The sequence below is a fragment of the Drosophila virilis genome, chromosome 3, assembly GCF_030788295.1.
Source record: "Drosophila virilis strain 15010-1051.87 chromosome 3, Dvir_AGI_RSII-ME, whole genome shotgun sequence".
NCBI lineage: Eukaryota > Metazoa > Arthropoda > Insecta > Diptera > Drosophilidae > Drosophila > Drosophila virilis.
The window spans coordinates 2,706,112-2,717,156 of NC_091545.1; the positions used below are offsets into that span (position 1 = coordinate 2,706,112).

The following is an 11,045-nucleotide window of genomic DNA, read 5'->3' on the forward strand; positions in this document are numbered from 1 at the left end:
GGTAAGTTGTAAACAAATTTATTTAATTAATATATATTATATTAAATTTGCATTTATTTAGTTTACAATTGACATTGATTTTCCATGCCTTTACAGATTTATTCAATTTTTTATATTTCTTATTTATCAACTTTTTCAATATTTAAATTTTATTTACTTTTCATTTTTGAAGACTTTCTTTAATACTTCGCCAACAAGTGTGCCTTCTTTCTGTTACATGCTTTTGCACAAAACTCCTTTTACCCATTTTAAATCGGCGTTGGGTAGGCGTAGCCCCTAGTCGTGTGCTCTTCTGCATATAGAAATGAACCTGCATACGCATGTCTTATCGATAAAGGATGAACATTTATTCCATAATTAGATATGGGACTTTTCGGCGGCAGCAATGGGCAGCGGCATTATTGGGCTGTCAACGGAGAGGCTGATAACGAGGCTGGTTTAAATTAAAACTCTGGTTTTTGTTAATGGTTTTGCCTTACTTAAGTGCAGCAAACATTTTCTGGGTGTGGCCAGGCAGCGCGTTGAATATATTTTAATTGGCTTAATCAGACGCCAAGTTCGATGGAACGAGCCCCCAAAAACGCATGTGCACCAATAATTTTATGAATATTATTTAATCGTTAAATCGCGAACTTTGATTAAACAAAACACACAAATAAGACTGAACCCGTTTCTGGCAGACCAACTACACAAAGAAAGTTAAAATTAAAGTCTGTTAAATGTGTTTTTTGTTTTTGTTTTGTTTTTTGAATTCCTTTTAAATGTACTTGCTATAAACTTTAATGTCATGTGCACAAAATTGCGGAATTTATGAGCGCTATTAAGTGGGACCCAGGCTTCAAATTGTTTTTGCTCTTGACATGCCCAACGGGTGGACGCTCTTGAGAAACGTTTTTCCCACCTGACCCGATTAGCCATCAAACAGGTGGCATTTGTCCTTGTGGCGAAAAATCGATGCGTTGCTGCCGTTGACAGCTGCCCTTTCGACAAAACAACAACAACAACAACAACAACCAACCACTCAGTCGGAAGCCCAAAAAGCAACCAATGTGCACTGGATTTTTCAAGTGTGATCAACTGTGTGCGACACGTTTTGAGTCAGAGTTACGCTTTGATGGCAATCGACAAAATTAAACAGAAATTCAAATTCCAGTCTTTAAGCCAAAATCCCCATAATTGCTGCTGACGTTGCTTGCCGCGAACTCTATCCATTTGTTGCTGCCACAAATGCGTGGACTGGTCTCTGGTCTCCGGTCTTCCCCAAGACGTGCGCGTAGACGTCAGCAGCAGCAGCACCAGCAGCAGCCGCGTCAGCTGCGGCAGCGGCAGCGGCAGGTTGCACAGCAGCCAACTGAGTCATGGCCAGTTGTTGAGTTACTTTCGAAATACATTTTTCCCACTTACATGGGGATTTTTGTGTTGAACGTTCTAAATGTTGATCGCCTGTTAATTCTGAGTGTTAATTTTTATATATCTTTTTTTTTTTTGTTTTTTGCTGCTGCTGAATCGGAAATGCTGCGGTTGAATGAGCTGAGATAAAATAAGACGGTCTATTTGCGGCACAGCGAATATCAAATGCACTTGCAGATAGGAGAGTAGAACAGCTTGCGATTGCCGAGTATAGTCAAGATATTGTAAAAAACAGTAAAAAACAGAAAAGTTTTTCAGAGCACTGAATTTTCCTAGAACTATATGATATAGTAGTCAGAGATATCTTCTAACTAAAAAGTATTTCATGCAAGAAATTCCTATGGCAGCTATATATGGTCCGATATGGTTCCGACATATATATTGCCTGCAGCAGGCTAGTTCACATAAAAACAGAAAGACGGATAGACAGAGATATGGCTATATCAAATCGACTGTTGATGCTGATCTAGTATATGTATGGGGTCACAGATGGCTGAATCATGACGAAAACCAACTAGCATATATTAGCTCATTCCACGTTTTACAAATTGCATGCTTAAATTGTAATATCCTCTACCAGGGTATAATAATAGAAAAGTTGAATTTCTGATTAATTCTTCCCTCCCTCCAGCTACATGTTATAGTGATCCGATCTGCTCGATTTTAATCTGTTTTTACTGTTCGAGTACATATGCCATATATATATAACACTTCATTTTCCAACCAATTCTTCGCTCCTTGTTGTAAGTAGTTATAGCTACATGTTATAGTAGTTCGATCCGGTAGTTTACTAGGCTATAGCGACTCGACTACTGATTAATGAGTATTCATATGGCATATGGGCTCAAAAAAACTCTTTGCACGCGTTACACATTGCATGATTAAACTGTAATACCCTCCAGCAGAGCATTAAAGAGCAGCGTTCCATTTGTGATTGGATGTCAGCTGCTGCTGCTTTATGGGTATTTTCATTATGATTTGCATAAGCCTGTGCCAAATATTTCCTAGGAAACGTAGCGTACAATGCGCTTAAACCCCATTGGAAGATATACAATTATGTACAGTCGCCGTATATAAACTAAATATATATATATATATATTTATTGGGGCTTGAGTTTGTTCTTTTATGCTGTTCTTTTTTTTTATACTTTTTCGTTTTCTTTTTGTAGCAGCCAAACAGGTTTTCACAGATTCCAAAACAGATTTTGCATAGTTTATCTAGTTCTAGCGTATTTAGCACACTCCACTTAACGCCTAGTTTTTGTGTGTGATTTGTTTGATAAGCCTCGTCGGGTAAATAATATTATGTAAATTGTTCAACTGTCAACTTCTTGTTGTCTTAGCCGCTGTCAAGGCGATCGCCAATGGCGACTCGCGCATTGAGTTAAAAAAAGAAAAAACAACCCAAATCGAAAATCCAAACCCGAAAAACCAATCGAACGTGTGAGAATCGATAGATTCTGTAATATACATATGTAACTATATAAAAATCGAGAATAATTTAATATTGCGTGACCAAAAAGCCTTAATTACAAGACCTCCTCCAATTACGGTGCGGCAAGTGCGGTGAATGCGAGCGAAGGTCAAAAGCATTTGCACTTTCTAAGAGCCGGTCGGCTAAACAGTTAAATATGCTTAGTATATACTTAGTATATTAGTATATTATATATATATAGGCAGTTGCTACTGTGCAAATTAAAATAAATTACAATTTCATGGCACAGCTGGCTCATAAAGTGAACTAACAATTTCATTAGATAGTGCCAACAGCTGCCAACATACTAACTAGGCTGAAATATTGCGGCTAATTAGACGACGTGTCTCGTTTTTTGTCGTTTATTATTTATCTTATTTTTGCTGTTGTTGTTGTAATGTATTGAAATGTTATTTAGTGCATTCCATAAACACATAAACATCATATTAACATCAACTGTATCAAGTTTGTCGCCTAAGTCTTTCTTTTTATGCGCGAAACGCGTTCAAAATTTGTAGGGTATAAGTGGGTGTAATATTATTGTATATCTATATCTATATCTATATCTATATCTATATCTATATCTATATCTATATCTATATCTATATCTATATCTATATCTATATCTATATCTATATCTATATCTATATCTATATCTATATCTATATCTATATCTATATCTATATCTATATCTATATTATATCTATATCTATATCTATATCTATATCTATATCTATATCTATCTATATCTATATCTATATCTATATCTATATCTATATCTATATCTATATCTATATCTATATCTATATCTATATCTATATCTATATCTATATCTATATCTATCTATATCTATATGTGTGTATGTATCGAGGAAAGGAGATTGACGGGATGTTCAGGGTATCTTTTGGTCGGGCACTTCAGTTTTGAGTACTCCCACCTGTTGTTTTGCATTATCCATGTAGAATTTGTTGACTGGGCTAAGTGACACGTGGCTTTCTAGCAGCAGGCATTACATTAATCATGTGCGCTAAAGATGTTAGCGCATGAAACTACTTTAAAAAGATTTCTATAGACATTTCTGATATGTTTGATTATTATTTATAAGCTGGCAGATGTCAGCGCCGCTGGCAGCATTTAATGTTACGGCGGCAACTGGGCAAACAATAGATGAAATAATCTAATGCTCAATCAATCGATACAAGCCAAGTTCAACCACACCCGCACAAACCGCAATTCGCAACCGCTAAGGCCGCGTGTTCAGACAGTAAAGAAAAAAAAGGTGTTTCGCACAGAGTTCAAAGCCCTGGGCCGGGGCCTAAGGGCGGCGAAGCAGCTGCGAATAAAAAAAATCCAGAAAAAAAAAAAGAGAGAGAACGCCTGCTATTTTTAAGCGCATTTTAATTTAATTTATTTGCATTAATTGGTTGATATACATAACTCCCTGGTATCTGAATCACAAACGGAAGTCACAATAAACGTGCATGCGTTGTGACTAAACCAATTCTTCTGTAAGTCTCAGCCTCGCCACATACATAATCTGTATGTAAAACGGGTAATATAAATTTAGAAAGTAAAAGCATGCCCAGTTCGTTCTCGATCAGGTGCTGTGCCATAACAACAACAAAAACAACAGCAACAACAACAGCTGCAATAATGCCACCCAACAAATACAAAGAAACTGAAAAAAAAAAAACGGAGAAAAAAAACTCGCCATATCATGCGCCATAATTCTCACGACTTATGCCGTAACTAACTGCACACGAATTTATAAAAGTCAAACCTAATGTGCCCATTACACAAATCTAATACATTAATTAAGTCATCATTAGAATGAAGCTTAATGCGGGATGATGCTCTAATGTCTGGAAGCATGCTTTGCAAATATGAGAAACTATTCAGGCACGTATCTAACTATATAATATCTCAAGCTGAAAAGCTGTTCATATAACCAGATATGTAAAGAGGATTATTGCATTTAGCAATTGACTTATAGCATTTCATTCCATTAGGCACTCATTGGGCTTTTAATGTTCCAGATACATTTTTAAAACGAACAGCAATAGCTTTTAAATAACATTTAATATTATTAAGCAGAACAGAATTTTACATTCAGCCGTTCGGTAATTATTGGTGTAAATAAACAGCTTTTCTATTATCCTAAATGAATATTTAACATTTGAAATATTTTCAAAAATTTTATTTTATTATTATATCTTGGCTGCAACAGAAAGAGGGAATTATGCAGAGACTAGAGACTAGTTCGCATAGACGGAAATATGGCTATATATTTATACTTTCTGGGCTCGCAGATGTTTCCTTATGTTTCCTTAGTTCATGACAAAATTATAATATTCTCAACAGTATATCCTCTAATAAGATATCGTTTAGCAAATTCTCATAAGCTCTGTCAAACATGCGCATTAACTTTTCAATAAAACACTTTCATTCGAAAAAATTGATATGGGTTTGTCTTGTGTTTGTTTCATGATTTGGTTTATTGTTAAAAAATAAAAAGAATAAATTGAGTTTCTTGGGTCGAACCTGTTCTGTGCAAAGCCAGTCTTGCAACCTGGCTCAAAAAAACCATACTGAACTCTAAAGCCGCACCAATGCCATAACTTGAACTCAACAAACTTAGTTTTTTTTTTTTTTAATAATGTTTACTATATTGAATCTAAAATAGAATACATTTTTAATACAACAAACTAAGTACCAACATTTATATAGATATATACCGATATGGATATAGATATATACCAATATAAATATATATGTTTATTTATATAAATTGTCTGACCTTTTTGGTCACGCACATTAGTTCTATTAGCTTTGCCTATACAAATAAATATATGTAGATATATATATTTATTAGCTATTGTATAACTTAGCTTTTATAATTGTGCGATATTTGCAACGAGGCGGAAGGCTATTTTAGAATGCTGCCACAGGCCTTTTTTCTTTTTATTATGCGGCACGTGAAAATTTGCTGCGTGACTGTCGTGCGTCCACTCCATGACACCCCCCACCCTAATACATACCCCCTTCCCGCCACCTACAATGCCAGCCAGCCTCAGGGTAAAATGTATCTTAAGCTAAACAATGTTTGTTAGCGTCAATTAGCATTTTTGAAATTCTCAGATCAAACGAATTGTTCATGTTACGTAATTGCCGGCATTTAAGTTCAAAATATGCAAAATGTTTTTTATTTTTTTACTTTTGTTTTTATTTTTGTGGGTTTTCATTTATACATTTGATTTGCAGCTCGTTTGGCTGCATTTTTGTTGACAGATTTTTGTGCAAAACGGCTTTTTGTTGTGTGTATATTTTTGTATTCATGATTTGATTGCCAACGAATTGGCGGTGAATAAACTAATTAACATGCACAATAATTGATATTGTTTTTAACCCGCACCCGTGCAACCTTTTAACCGGATGAAAATCGCAGCACAAACAAACCTATTTAACAGCTTCGCTCGCAGCTTGACTGGCAACTAGATCATTAATCAATGGTACTCTTAGTGCAATGCGTCAATCATGTATCTGAAAAATTAAGATATAAGTGGATTACGCATGATTCGCAGGCAAATAATCGCTAACTGTGCAAAGCATAGCCAATTTCTTGATGATTTTGGCTTGAAAAGCATGGCAAATGGTTGTATTCTATATTTAAATTCAATTTTTAATTAAAATCACATACAATTAGCATCGTTTAACTGCTTTTAGCTTAGTAAAGAAGCAAAGACACAAAAGCCAAAAGATACTAGCCTTAATGAGAAGAGAGTGTGAGAATAGAAGAGTGTGACTGTAAGTGTGTGAGAGAGAAAGATTTATAAAAAGAGTTTATCCTGACTGACAAATTTGACCCAGGCTTCATTTCGGCTTGGAAGAGATTATCAAAGGCGGTTTCTTGCAAAATTCAACCCATTTAAGTTTTTTGGCAAACGTTACTAAATATCTGAGCATCGAACCAATAAGCGAGCAGTCGCTGGTTCAAACTCAGCAGCAAATTCAGTTATTATACATATTTCTTGTTATTTGTTATAATTTAATTAACAATAATAATAATTAATCATTTAAAAAATATTTACATCAAAATTGTGCTTAAATTGATTTTGATGTCAACTAGATTTTGGCAGGTTCGAACCAGTCGATTGAATGCACTTGATGTATGAACAAAAGGTTAATAAAGAACTGCATACTTATTCTTGATACACATTAAGAAATCCAAACGGAAAAGTTTTGTTCTTTATTTTAAACGAAACGAAGCCAGTAATTCATATAATAATTAAGAAAGTTTCCTAACCGCAACGAGGAACATGGAAAAGTTTGCATTCTCAGCATTTATTATTTTAACCCGACGACGACGGGTAATTTCCTTTAACGAAACATAGGCGTGCGATTTCATACGCAAAATTGTTGGCCAATATTCTTAAAAGGAAAAAATGATTAAGTAGGCACAGCCCGTAAACTTCACAGTTTTTCAATAAGCATTTACATTGTTTGGAACCTGTATCAGTTTTATTATAACACTACCTGAATGCAAACATTAAAAAATTAAAAAAAAAAATTCTATATATATTAAAAATTATTTTTTAAAAATGTGTCAATGCGAAAGTTGTGCCTGTATGGACGATAAGTGCGGTACTACACTTAAGGAAAAACAAATTGTTGTTATCGTCTTGTCCTGGGTATATACTCTCTTTACTCTCATATATGCAGCGGTTCAAATAGATGGTAGGTATTCCAAGCATTTTTGCTTCTTCACATACATTTTATAATAACGCGATTATTACTTGATTACAGCTGCGTCTAATAGACTACAAACAAGAAGCGAAAGAGATGCAACTATTGCATACTTAATAATATTGATATTTACGTGCTTACAAATTGTAGGCGCTATATTTCTTACAGTCGGTTTTTGCTGTGTAAGTTTGTGGCAAGTTTTAATTAACTCGTCTAAAATACCCTTGTACCATTGAGCTTGATCAGAAGAGCAACAGTCGATATTGTCATGCATGTCGGCCAGTTTCTGTTAATGTTCGATATCAATATCGATATCGTATCTGCCTCGTCATAAAGCTCTATCGGAATAATCGAGAGGGTATTTAAGCTACGGCACGCCGTAGTTAGCAGTTCTTTCTAGTTAACCTTCTTTTCTGTTGATCCAGAACAAAAAACTTCTATATTTACTCGGCATAATTTTTACCTCGTTACTGATGTGGCTGCCAAGTAAGTTAAAGCGCAACAAAAATGTTGATAAATTTCCCATCATGTTTTCGTTTCAGTTCTTCAAATCTTTCTTATCATATGGGCATGTCGATATTATAGCGTAAAAATGTAGGGTTCGATAGTAAACTATTTGAAGCAAATAATATGTCAAATTCAATGCTTGTGTGTTTTAAATGTAAAATTCAATGTTCCAAATAAGCTGTTGCAAAATTATTTGTTGAAAATAAAAGTTTTGAAAACAAATCAGATTATTTTGTTCGTGCTCGGGCTCGCGCCTTTGCTCAAAACTTTTTCATTCTTAATGTAATCTAACAATATTGATTTTTGAGAGCCCGATGGTGGATACCTGTTTTCTCTTTTCCTCAGTTTGTAAAAAAGTTTTGGGGCTTAAAACTGGCAACACAATATGTGCAAAATCCGAAAAGTTCAATATTCTGGATACCTACCTACTTTGGAGTCTCTAGCTCTGACGAGCTGTGGATTCATATTCGAGGAATGGTGGGGGGGGGGGGGGGGGGGGGGGGAGTTATCGACAATTGGAAATGTGTTTTTGATTTGATTTTATTTCAGAGCTTACATTTTTTCTTTTTCTTTTTTTGTTTACCGATAATTTGATAACAGCTTGTAAATTATGGATAAAGCTCACACAGGCAACATTGAATAATGAATAAGCGGGCTCATTATGGAATTTAGTATGTTTGCGAATCCTATTGTTTTAGCTCTAAGGTATAATACCGACAGGCGAATATAATGAAAAAAATTTGGAAAACTGTAAAAGCATAAGTAAAGAGAAATTTGTGTTGTTTTTCTTGTTCTTTAATTCTTACCAACCTGCCAAATAACCCAGCAGACTGAAGGGTGCTATTGAACTTATAACTGTGCCAGCTAGATACGTGGAGGCTAACTTCTAGATAAGCATAAGGAATTAATATTAAAAATATACCTTTAAGTACTAGAAGTAGCAACACATACAAAAAAAAATCCTATTCCAAGAAGGATTCCACCTAGTAAATGTACGACGGATATTACAAAATATGCGTAGATAACCAAATGCGTTTCTTTGAGGAACCCTAAAGGAAAATGCGATTATTTGCCGGCAAATCGTTGCGCTCTTCATGATATATCTTACCGCAGGCTATCATATGTGATAGTAGGAAAGACAATAGGGAATGTGTAACTGTCCAGAAGATAAAAACAATTTGTTTTGATTTCAATGTTGAACAACAGCACGTATCCAAATATTCACACGTTTTGCATTGGCACATTTTAAACGGAAAAATTTTGATCTCTGTTTGAATCCGGTTATTGTCGAGTTAGGGTCGGCTATTTTTTCTATAATGCGTAAATGCTAAGCATTTGCGTGCTTATTGAAAATTGGTGAAGTCTCAAACGTTCGCCTACTTTACAAAATATTGTTCATCTCTTGTAGGATAATAATATTTACGAAAACCCAATTGAAGACAAATTCGCCAAGCCTTTTCATAGTTAACCCGCTTCCAATATGCCATAATCTTTCCGAGAACTGGCCTTTCTTGCTAAACTCTCAGTGGGAATTTTACTCGTAATTCTTGAAAAATGTTGAGCAAAGCCGCGAACCCGAGCCCGACGTATTGGTTTGAACCGATTTGCGCAATGCAGTCTTCCACCTGAGATTCTTTTACCTGTATAAAACTAAATAATCTTCTATCTGTATAAAACAATCTGAATTTTAGTTTCTGGGTAATGACAAGAGAAGGTTAACCAGAAAGAACTGCTAACTACGGCATGCCGTAGCTTAAATACCCTCGATTATTCCGATAGAGCTTTGTGATGAGGCAGATACGATATCTGTATAGATATCTAACATTAACAAAAACTAGCCGACATGCATGGCAATATCGACTGTTGCTCTTCTGATCAAGCTATATGGTACGAGGAGGAGTTAATTAAAACTTGCCACAAACTTACACAGCAAAAACCGACTGTAAGAAATATAGCGCCTAAAATTTGTAAGCACGTCAATGTCAATATATTTAAGTGTACAACACACCAATCTTTTTCCTCCCTTGTTTGTATTCTATTAGACGAAAAGCCCGCACCTGTATTCAAGAAATAATCGCGTTATAAAAAAATGTATTTGAAAAAGCAAAAAACACAAAGCAAAATGCTTGGAATACCTACCATTTATTTGAACCGCTGCATATATGAGACTAAAGAGACGATAACAACATTTTGATTTTCTCTTAGTGTAGTACCGCACTTATCGTCCATACAGGCGCAACTTTTGCATTGATTAATTTTATAAAGTTTGCAGTCAGTCTAACTGATATAGGTCCCAAACAATGTAAATGCTTACTGAAAAACTCTGAAGTTTACGGGCTGTGCCTACTTAATAAGTAAACGCGAAAGTAACGAGATCTACGACATTTGTCCTAGGGTTTTACAGATATGTGAAAGGAATTAAACTCGATGCAAACGATGTAGATATAGAGTATATATACTTCATTGGGTTGGAGATGTTTCCTTCTTTATGCGTTACACATTTCTCGACAATATTTTGTAGTACAATATTTTAGAAAATGATCTTTAATTTTTTCCTAGTTTTAGTAGTCAGAAACAGCATTCCGTTTCTTCTATTATCTATTGCCCGTGTAATCCAAGTAATATTCAGTTTTAATTAATCTAACATTTTAGATTTAATGGACTTAAACTCTCGTAACCCCTCTTACTATAATTTTCAGTGTGGAATGCTAAAGCACTTTCCATAGATTCCACTCCACATACTTGAAGAGTTAATCGACTCAAGCAAGTTCGTTGCCAAAGTCTTTTGTATCGAGCATCAGCAAAGCGACAGCAGCGACTATTCTCAGTTGATTAGTATGCATACTATATATATATATATAGTTAGTATATATATATATAGTGTATCTGCAATGTTAATTAAAACTATTTA

General features: G+C 34.9%; 1 long non-coding RNA gene and 1 other non-coding gene across 8 annotated transcripts; one reads left to right on the forward strand and one right to left on the reverse strand.

The window, feature by feature from the left end:
* Positions 1 to 6,108: 6,108 nt before the first annotated feature.
* LOC26531141 (uncharacterized) lies at positions 6,109 to 10,437 on the reverse strand. Of its 7 annotated transcripts, none has more exons than XR_011416438.1 (6): positions 10,274 to 10,437; positions 10,061 to 10,191; positions 9,243 to 9,784; positions 9,086 to 9,183; positions 8,945 to 9,017; positions 6,109 to 6,424 (listed from the first exon to the last, which is right to left on the reverse strand). It is a non-coding gene; the product is annotated as an uncharacterized lncRNA (long non-coding RNA). The 7 variants fall into 7 exon arrangements; XR_011416436.1 differs by having other exon boundaries at positions 8,941 to 9,020; positions 10,274 to 10,435; XR_011416433.1 differs by having other exon boundaries at positions 8,945 to 9,020; positions 10,274 to 10,434.
* On the forward strand, positions 7,415 to 8,337 carry LOC26531437 (uncharacterized). Its single transcript, XR_011416431.1, has 4 exons — positions 7,415 to 7,618; positions 7,688 to 7,809; positions 8,053 to 8,113; positions 8,170 to 8,337. It is a non-coding gene; the product is annotated as an uncharacterized protein (transcript).
* Positions 10,438 to 11,045: the final 608 nt, after the last annotated feature.